We start from the raw sequence: 7,596 nt of genomic DNA on the forward strand, positions 1-7,596 counted from the left end.
AATCTTTCTGGCTCAGCTCTGGTAGGCAGATGAGGAATCTCTTTGGCATCCTTTTCAGCTGGACAGAAGACAATAGGATTTAGGCCTGCAAAATCTTTCAAAATCACTTTGCAAAACTCAAATCCAACTGATCCATTATGTTGTGAGGATATAATATGTGTTTACAACTTACAATTAAGTATACTTACAGAAAGCTTTAAATGTCGCAATCAATTTTCGAGCTTCAATTGGCCTGAGGGTATTAACAAGATCTGCCTCCTGGACATATTTTAAATCTTCAACGGTTTCCACACCCAGGGTCTGAAGAGCCTCTAACAGCAGGTCATTTGAACTTGAATTTGGCAGCACAGAGTAAATGAAGTCAGAAAGACCACTGTCTACATCATCCATCACTAAGAAAAGATAGTCAGACATTGTAATTCAGTGTTAGCCCCAAAAAAATATCCAAAGTGCAATTCAGCCCAAAAGGAAAATGTAATGTATTCTTCATTTCTTAGCTTCAGAGGCAGCCATTTCATGATCAGCTTTAAACATTAGCCTCATGTGTGTGTAGATTTGTTTCTGCATCTGTGTGAAGTGGTGACCGTTTTATCACTAGCTGTTTTTAACTACATAAAAATATGTATGGAACTCTGTTATTGAAAGTTAAATTCTAGCATGTAATTTCAAGCATTTAAGGACCTCTTCAGCCATACTCAAGTCCTGCACAGTCTACTGTACTCATCCTTACATTACCTAGTGCTCACACAGTCACAACTCAGCATTAAATTCCCTACTCAATATCTACTTTGCTATGTTTGAGAGAAATCACTCGAGTTCCACAAAAAGCATAAGCAGGCAATGGACAGTAATCCAACAAGAGCTCTCCATTTATGCACATCATGCCTCCACATGCTGTGTGAATTTCATACAGTCCAAGCTCAGGTAAATACTGTGAACCATGAGGAGTTACAAGGAAGTGCACATTTTGATCCATTATTAGCATAAGTTCGATTTGTGCAAACTCTGTTGACACGCCAGGACCTATGCAAAGAAACAATCCCTTTCTGTATAGAGTGCCTTTCCACTGTATCTCAGTAGATGCTTCAAGAGCACACTGATCAGGCAAGCTTGCTTCTACTGCACTGCGTACTGCATCACTGTACAACTCTGCATGGAAAGGGGTGGATTGTTTCACTTGCAAAGTAGGAGCAAAGACAGAACTTGAGTTTAGATATGTTTGCAGAAGTTGGTGGTTATTTGCAAGTGTCTGGCACACATTTTTAAAATTCTGTGTTCTTCTCACACATCTTTTGAAATAGGAATGCTTGCTTTCGAATCTCATAGTCCACAATCTTATGAGTGGGCCAAACTTGAGAATCAAAGCAGGGTAGTGGCCCATGTAATGGTGCTTTGGTTTGAGTTTATGATCAGGAAACATCTCCTTTCTTGTTTCTAAATACTCCACAATGAGAACATTGAGCAAAGCAACTTGAGAGTGAGATATTTTAGGGGCACATATTAATTCCACAAGTTCTTTTAGCTGGACTGTCAGCTGCCATATCGGATCATCTGTTTCGGCAATCTTTTCACCTATTATAGGTGAAGCCTCAAGAGAGACCAGTTTTCTGCTGCCTGGCCACCTATTTTAACTCCCTTTTCAACAACCTCTGAAGGAGTAGAACTGGCATCAGATCCCTGATAGCTGAACTGCCTGATTCTCCGGTTTAGCTGACTGTAAGTAAATAATTTCTTTACCTTCACAAAGTGCTTGATGTACATGGCCAAGTCATATGCCACAACTCCTTCAAACACATCATGTCCAATACAAGGTGGGAGGCCAGGCTGGCTGACATGAAAGTAAGTGAGGGAATTGAAAACCGAATCAAATTTTACACCCCTGAATTCTGTCAGGGCACCACTTCTTATCTGTTGTACTGCCTCATTGTAGTTTAACACTGTTCGAGGTGGTGCACCTTTTTGGAAATCATGGAACTCACTTCTAGTTACCAGGCAATATCTACAGAAGTAAGTGGATGTACTGAAGTTCTCTGTGAAACCTCCAATGTTGTGAGACCCCAAATTATCTCCAGCAATGCAAAAAACTGATGCCTTAACAACATGCCCAGATATCACAAGCCCATTTGTCTCCAACTCCTTGATATCTGAAAGCAGTGTGGAGAACACTTTGTCGTGGCCAAAATATTTAAAGTGTTCTTCCCTACACAAAAGCACAAGCTGCAAGTTTTCAACACTGGAACGATAAAATGGGTCAAGGTTGGCCAGTGTAAAGTAAACCCCAAGTATCTTGTATTTTTTTTTGCTGACCCAAGAGGATTAACAACCTCGAAGGCATCTTGATACAGTATGAGCTTTATACTTATACCCGACTCCCTAAACAGTGCATTACTCTTGTAAACAGATCCATCTCTCACATCACTTAGAACATGTGCAGAAGTGTCATCTTCATGCTTTGTACATTCTTTCCACACAATTGGGTCTTTTAGCAAAGCCTGCAAAGTCTCTTTTATTGGGATATACTGAGCAAATTGTTCCTTTCTATTATGATCTGTGCCTAAACTAATAGTTTGAGGATGCACATAAGAGAAGTTTGTCTGAAAATATTGCCTTCTCAAATACCCAGAAGAGAGTGCAGGGCTACAGGATGCATGCAAGCTAGAATCATTTAAACTTGCCAGAACATCTTTATTTCTGACTCTGTCAGTCTTGTATTAGCTTGGAGGACACCTTTAAGCTGATTTCTTGTGTACTGGTGACACACATCACTGAGACTATCTACTTGTTCCACAATCATCTGAATAGTGGATGAAGGTACAAGGTATTTGGCCTGTAACTTCATGTAAAACATACACAAATTTCTCATATATAGCCCTTTCATATCTGGTGGGTCCAGGATATCCTCAGGCTCGTCAATGCTTACATCTGACGGACTTTGAGCAACATCAAAAGACTGGCTTGGCACAGAATCAACAAGATACATAGCTGACACGTGCACAGATGCAGCTTTTTCATGATTTCTAGAAATGTGTGCCGTAAAAGAGGACCTCAATGAAAAGACTTTGCCACAGCCTTTAAATGGGCACTTCACCTCTTCTTTCTTTGAAACATGCAACTTTAAATGACCTAAAAGATCTTTCAGATCAATGCATTGTTTCTGGCAATGTGGCTTTTCACATTTCAGACCCTGTACGGTTTCACATTGTGACACAGATGACCGCCTATGTTGGCGCAACATATGACTTTTAAAGGAATTATACTTGATAAACTTTGATTTGCACCCAATTACACAACAGGCATATTCACCATGTGCTTCATTTGTGTGTAATTTTTGATGATTTACATACCTTTTCACTGTTTCCATAGAAATGCCACATGTAGGACATGTGAAAGCTTTTAGAACACTTGCCATATTGCAAACTTACTTAATGTTTGAGCTTGAAGGCTTCTGACTGATCTCAGTTCCAGAAGTTCCAGATAGCTATTGTTCCAATTCCTGGTATTGAATCAAAAAACTGAAAAAGAAATGAAAAAAATTAGTTTGCATAATGTTTGTGCAAAACTACATTACAAAAATTGTAATACAGCAACATTAATTTTCTTTATTTACTTGAGTCTCAGATTCAGTCACAAAAAATATGTAATTTAGGCATTTCTGAAACAGTCACTCAGTGTTAAGCCTTTAGAAATTGAAATAAAGTGTGTTTGTTTCTTAAACCTTTACAATGTGACTATCTAGCACCACACTACGAGTATTTTCCTTATGTTATTTTAGCTGTAGAGTGCTATATTAATTACACTAAATTTGCTGACTTTTTTTGAGAATCGTGGATGCTTTTGCTAGAGAGTGCTGTTAGTGTACCATTTGAAACCAAAGTCAACGTTGACTTATCACTTTAACCCAAACAAGTATCTTTTTCTAATAATTTTGACCATGTTTTGGGCCAGTTAATGCGCAGCATATTTGAAAGCTGTCGCTAGCAGTGGTCAACTTTAGTTAGCTAAATTTTGTAGTTAGCCAGCCACGTGCCACACAGTCACGGCCACAAAAATACAAGCCAGCACAAAGGTAATGTTCTCATAAATGCAACGTTAAATTGCGTTCAGGTAAATTAATTTTAACACAAAGCTAAACTGCATCTGCAACCTAACTAATGCAACATCTGACATACATTACTTGTTTTGTTTTCGGTCGTCAGTCTTAATGTATACTCTAGCTATGTCAGTACTGCGTTGAATTTTTGAATGTGTCAGTAAATATTTTCGATGTTACCTCTCACAAGTGTTGCTTCGTCGAAAACAGCAGAGTAGTTCACCAGCGCGCCGCCGTCTTCATCATGTCGCGTGCTTCTTCCTGCGTGCGCCACCAACGTAGCAGAGGTGTCAATTCTGATTGGCTTAAATAATTATTGCCGTGAAAATGATTCGCTGAACACAGAGGTTTTTGATTTGTCTTTTGCATTGGATTTTGTAGCTTATTATTTAAATTGCAACGGTCTTTTTTTTTTAAACAGCTAAACTTACCATACCAACTTTATTTGTTAAGCACTATACAACAACCAAAGTTGTCCAAAGTGCTGTACAGAAAAATAAACATAAGTACAATAAACACGCACTAGGGATGCCACAATTCTCAATACAATATTGAACCGGTCGGTTCGACCCCCACGGTTCAATTCACGCATGTGATTTGCGGTTTTTCGCTTTATCCATTCAAATCTGTCCGTTTTATATTCCCTGTACTTCAGTTAGTGAGTTGCGTGCCCGCATGATCTGCGCGCTGGGATATAAAACTTAAACGCCTTCCAGCGAGTTGATATCCAGTCACTATGCACTAGCTGCTTTAACTGCTTGCAATGCTGGTGTCAGATTTCATTCGCGCAGTCACATGGTGATCACGAGCAGAAAAATCCGACAACAAATAAAAGCAGCATTACTGTCTTTTAATTCTGTGGTGTGGATTAATTATTTGCGCGAGTAGATTACATGATACAACATCAATGTAAAGATGCAAATTCGCGCGGGGCAATGCGAATGACCCAAATTGGCTTTTTTTGCCGCAAACGCGCGTTATTTGCCTCAAACACGTCTTCCGCGGAAAGTTCAACTCCAGAAGAGAATTTGCATGATGCTAAAAGTAATCTTGAGTAAGGAACGCATTTTTGGTTTCTACAGACAGCATGATGTTGGACTTAACAGTAGTGCATTAAGGTATAGCCATCAAAGTTTTATTTACTCAGTACAGGTATAAAATGGCCAATTTATGTTTACATGTGTTTATTTTGTAAATGTAAGAATTCACGTGTTCCCCAGTTTGATTAGGATATCATTTTTATATATCTTTATTTAATAATATCTTATATTATTTTATCAATACACTAGAAATGTGTATACACTAGAAGTGTGTTTTTTCATTTACATAAAATAAAGAGATTTGCAATTAAAACTAGTTTTTTGCTTCTTATCATCTCACTGTTCCTGTTACCTAAGCATAGAAAAATTTAAAACGATTTAATAGGCCAAGTCCCCTGCTAAAAAAACAGCATAGACCAGCATAATTCCCATGCTGGTCCATGCTGGTTTGTTGCTGGTTTAGCTGGTGGTCACCAGCATATCAGCACCAAAACACACCATATGCTGGTCTTGTTGGTATGACGAGCATGGGATGCTGGTGCAGGCGCTGGTTCTGGTTTGTTGCTGGTTTGTGGTCACCAGAAAACCAGCACCAAAACACAACACATGCTGGTATGCTGTTTTTTTAGCAAGGTCATGAGAACCGAAACCGAACCGAAAACCGTGGACAAGAATCGAAAATTGTATTGAACCGTGGACTAACTGTATTGTTGCATCACTAATACACACACAATAAAAGCATTCAAAGTAACAAATTAAAACAAGCAAATAAAGTCGACATCTTACTAGGTCTCAAAAGCCAAAGAGAAAATATGGGTTTTAAGACTGGTTTAAAAAAAAAAAAGAAGAGGCCTGCAGCTGCTTAACACAAGTATATACTTTTAACTAGGATATCTAAATTTTTAACAGATCACTGATAATCTGTGACAAGCTAAGGGGTGTCAGAAATTAACACAGTTGTTACAGTATTTCATGTGTTAAAAGAGGCCAGCAGGTTAATAAAAAAAAATTTATTTTTACAGTTAGTTTTGTTAAAATTATCATTGAAATCTGTTTAAAAAACAGATATATACTGTATTCCATTTATACAAAGTTTCTCTGTTTAATTACATTACACATGTCAATTAACTGTTTTTTTTTGTAATTTTAATAAAACATTTCTGTAATTTAAAAAAACAGGGAAAACACAGTAAAATGTATTGGCAAAAACTGTAAAAAAATATTTTTTTTTACAGTGCAGGTTGTCTCTGCAGGGTGGGAGCCCGGACAGATCCACCTTGGATCTGGTGGTAAGCGTCTCATCCTCTCCAATCATTCTTTTCAGCATGATTTTGAATGTGAAATGAACTGCTTTGCCAAGCTGAAAGTTGGTTAGGAGAACTGTGTGAAGAGTTTTGCAAAAGTGACCTATGTATTGAGAAATGTGTCCTAGCATCTGTAAAAAACTGTAATTGCCATTACATGCTACAGAATATCTGCCTTGAAAAAACTCACTAGAAGGCTGCATGGTACTTGGATTACTCTGCATTTTTTTCAGAGACCCAACCTTCCCTTTGCCTCTAAAGGTACTTGTAAAGCTTTCCCTGTGAAGATGTAGAGGCCGAGTATTGTGCAGTAGTCTGCCCCCTTACATTCTGCCAGTTCGCTGACATTTAGGATCTGCCTGTGCTTTCCGATCCCAATGTCGACGTAGATGGTCAGCGGGACGGATTGGGCGTGGTGTAGGAGGATGAAGAAAATGTCTGTGTCTGCAGTCCTCACCACAGCCACCTTGTGCCCCAGTTGAGCGGCATACAGCAAGTACAGAACAACCCGGTTGTCAGTCTCTTCCTGGGTTGAATCCAACTGAGGTATCTCACATAGTCCTTCTCACATGGCCATCAGTGTGGTCCTTCGGATGAGATGTTAAACCAAGGTTCTGACTCTCTGTGGTCATTAAAAATCCCAGGATGTCTTTCGAAAAAGAGTAGGGGTGTGCCCCGGCATCCTGGCCAAACTTGCCCGTTGGCCTACTAATCATCCCTCATACTAATTGGCTATATCACTCTGTCTCCTCTCCAATAATAAGCTGGTGTGTGATGGGTGTTCTGGCGCAATATGGCTGCCGTCGCATCATCCAGGTGGATGCTGCACATTGGTGGTGGTTGAGGAGAATCCCCCTTTCATATGTAAATCGCTTTGAGTGCTGCTGGAAAGCGCTATATAAATGTAACAAATTATTATTATTATTTGACACCATCATCTCTCTTGGATTTCTTTGTAGCAGGATTAAACTCTTCAGACTCACTATCATTTTCTTCCTTGTGTTTCTTTGACTTGGGCATGATTAGCAATGATCACCAACTAGCCAATTAGCTATTATAGTATAACAGTGTTGACTTCATTTTTCCTTATTGTCTTCAAGGCAGCTTCAAACTTGGTAGAGGAGTATATTTTTCAGACTCACCATCGATATCACTCTTCTCT

The 7,596-nt window shown here is 38.9% G+C and overlaps 1 long non-coding RNA gene across 1 annotated transcript; it reads right to left on the reverse strand.

Annotated features, from left to right (window-relative positions):
• On the reverse strand, nt 1–6,355 carry LOC141361590 (uncharacterized). Its single transcript, XR_012367732.1, has 4 exons — nt 4,271–6,355; nt 3,423–3,512; nt 189–392; nt 1–58 (listed from the first exon to the last, which is right to left on the reverse strand). It is a non-coding gene; the product is annotated as an uncharacterized lncRNA (long non-coding RNA).
• Nucleotides 6,356–7,596: the final 1,241 nt, after the last annotated feature.

Source organism: Misgurnus anguillicaudatus, chromosome 24 (genome assembly GCF_027580225.2).
Source record: "Misgurnus anguillicaudatus chromosome 24, ASM2758022v2, whole genome shotgun sequence".
NCBI classification, from domain to species: Eukaryota; Metazoa; Chordata; class Actinopteri; order Cypriniformes; family Cobitidae; genus Misgurnus; species Misgurnus anguillicaudatus.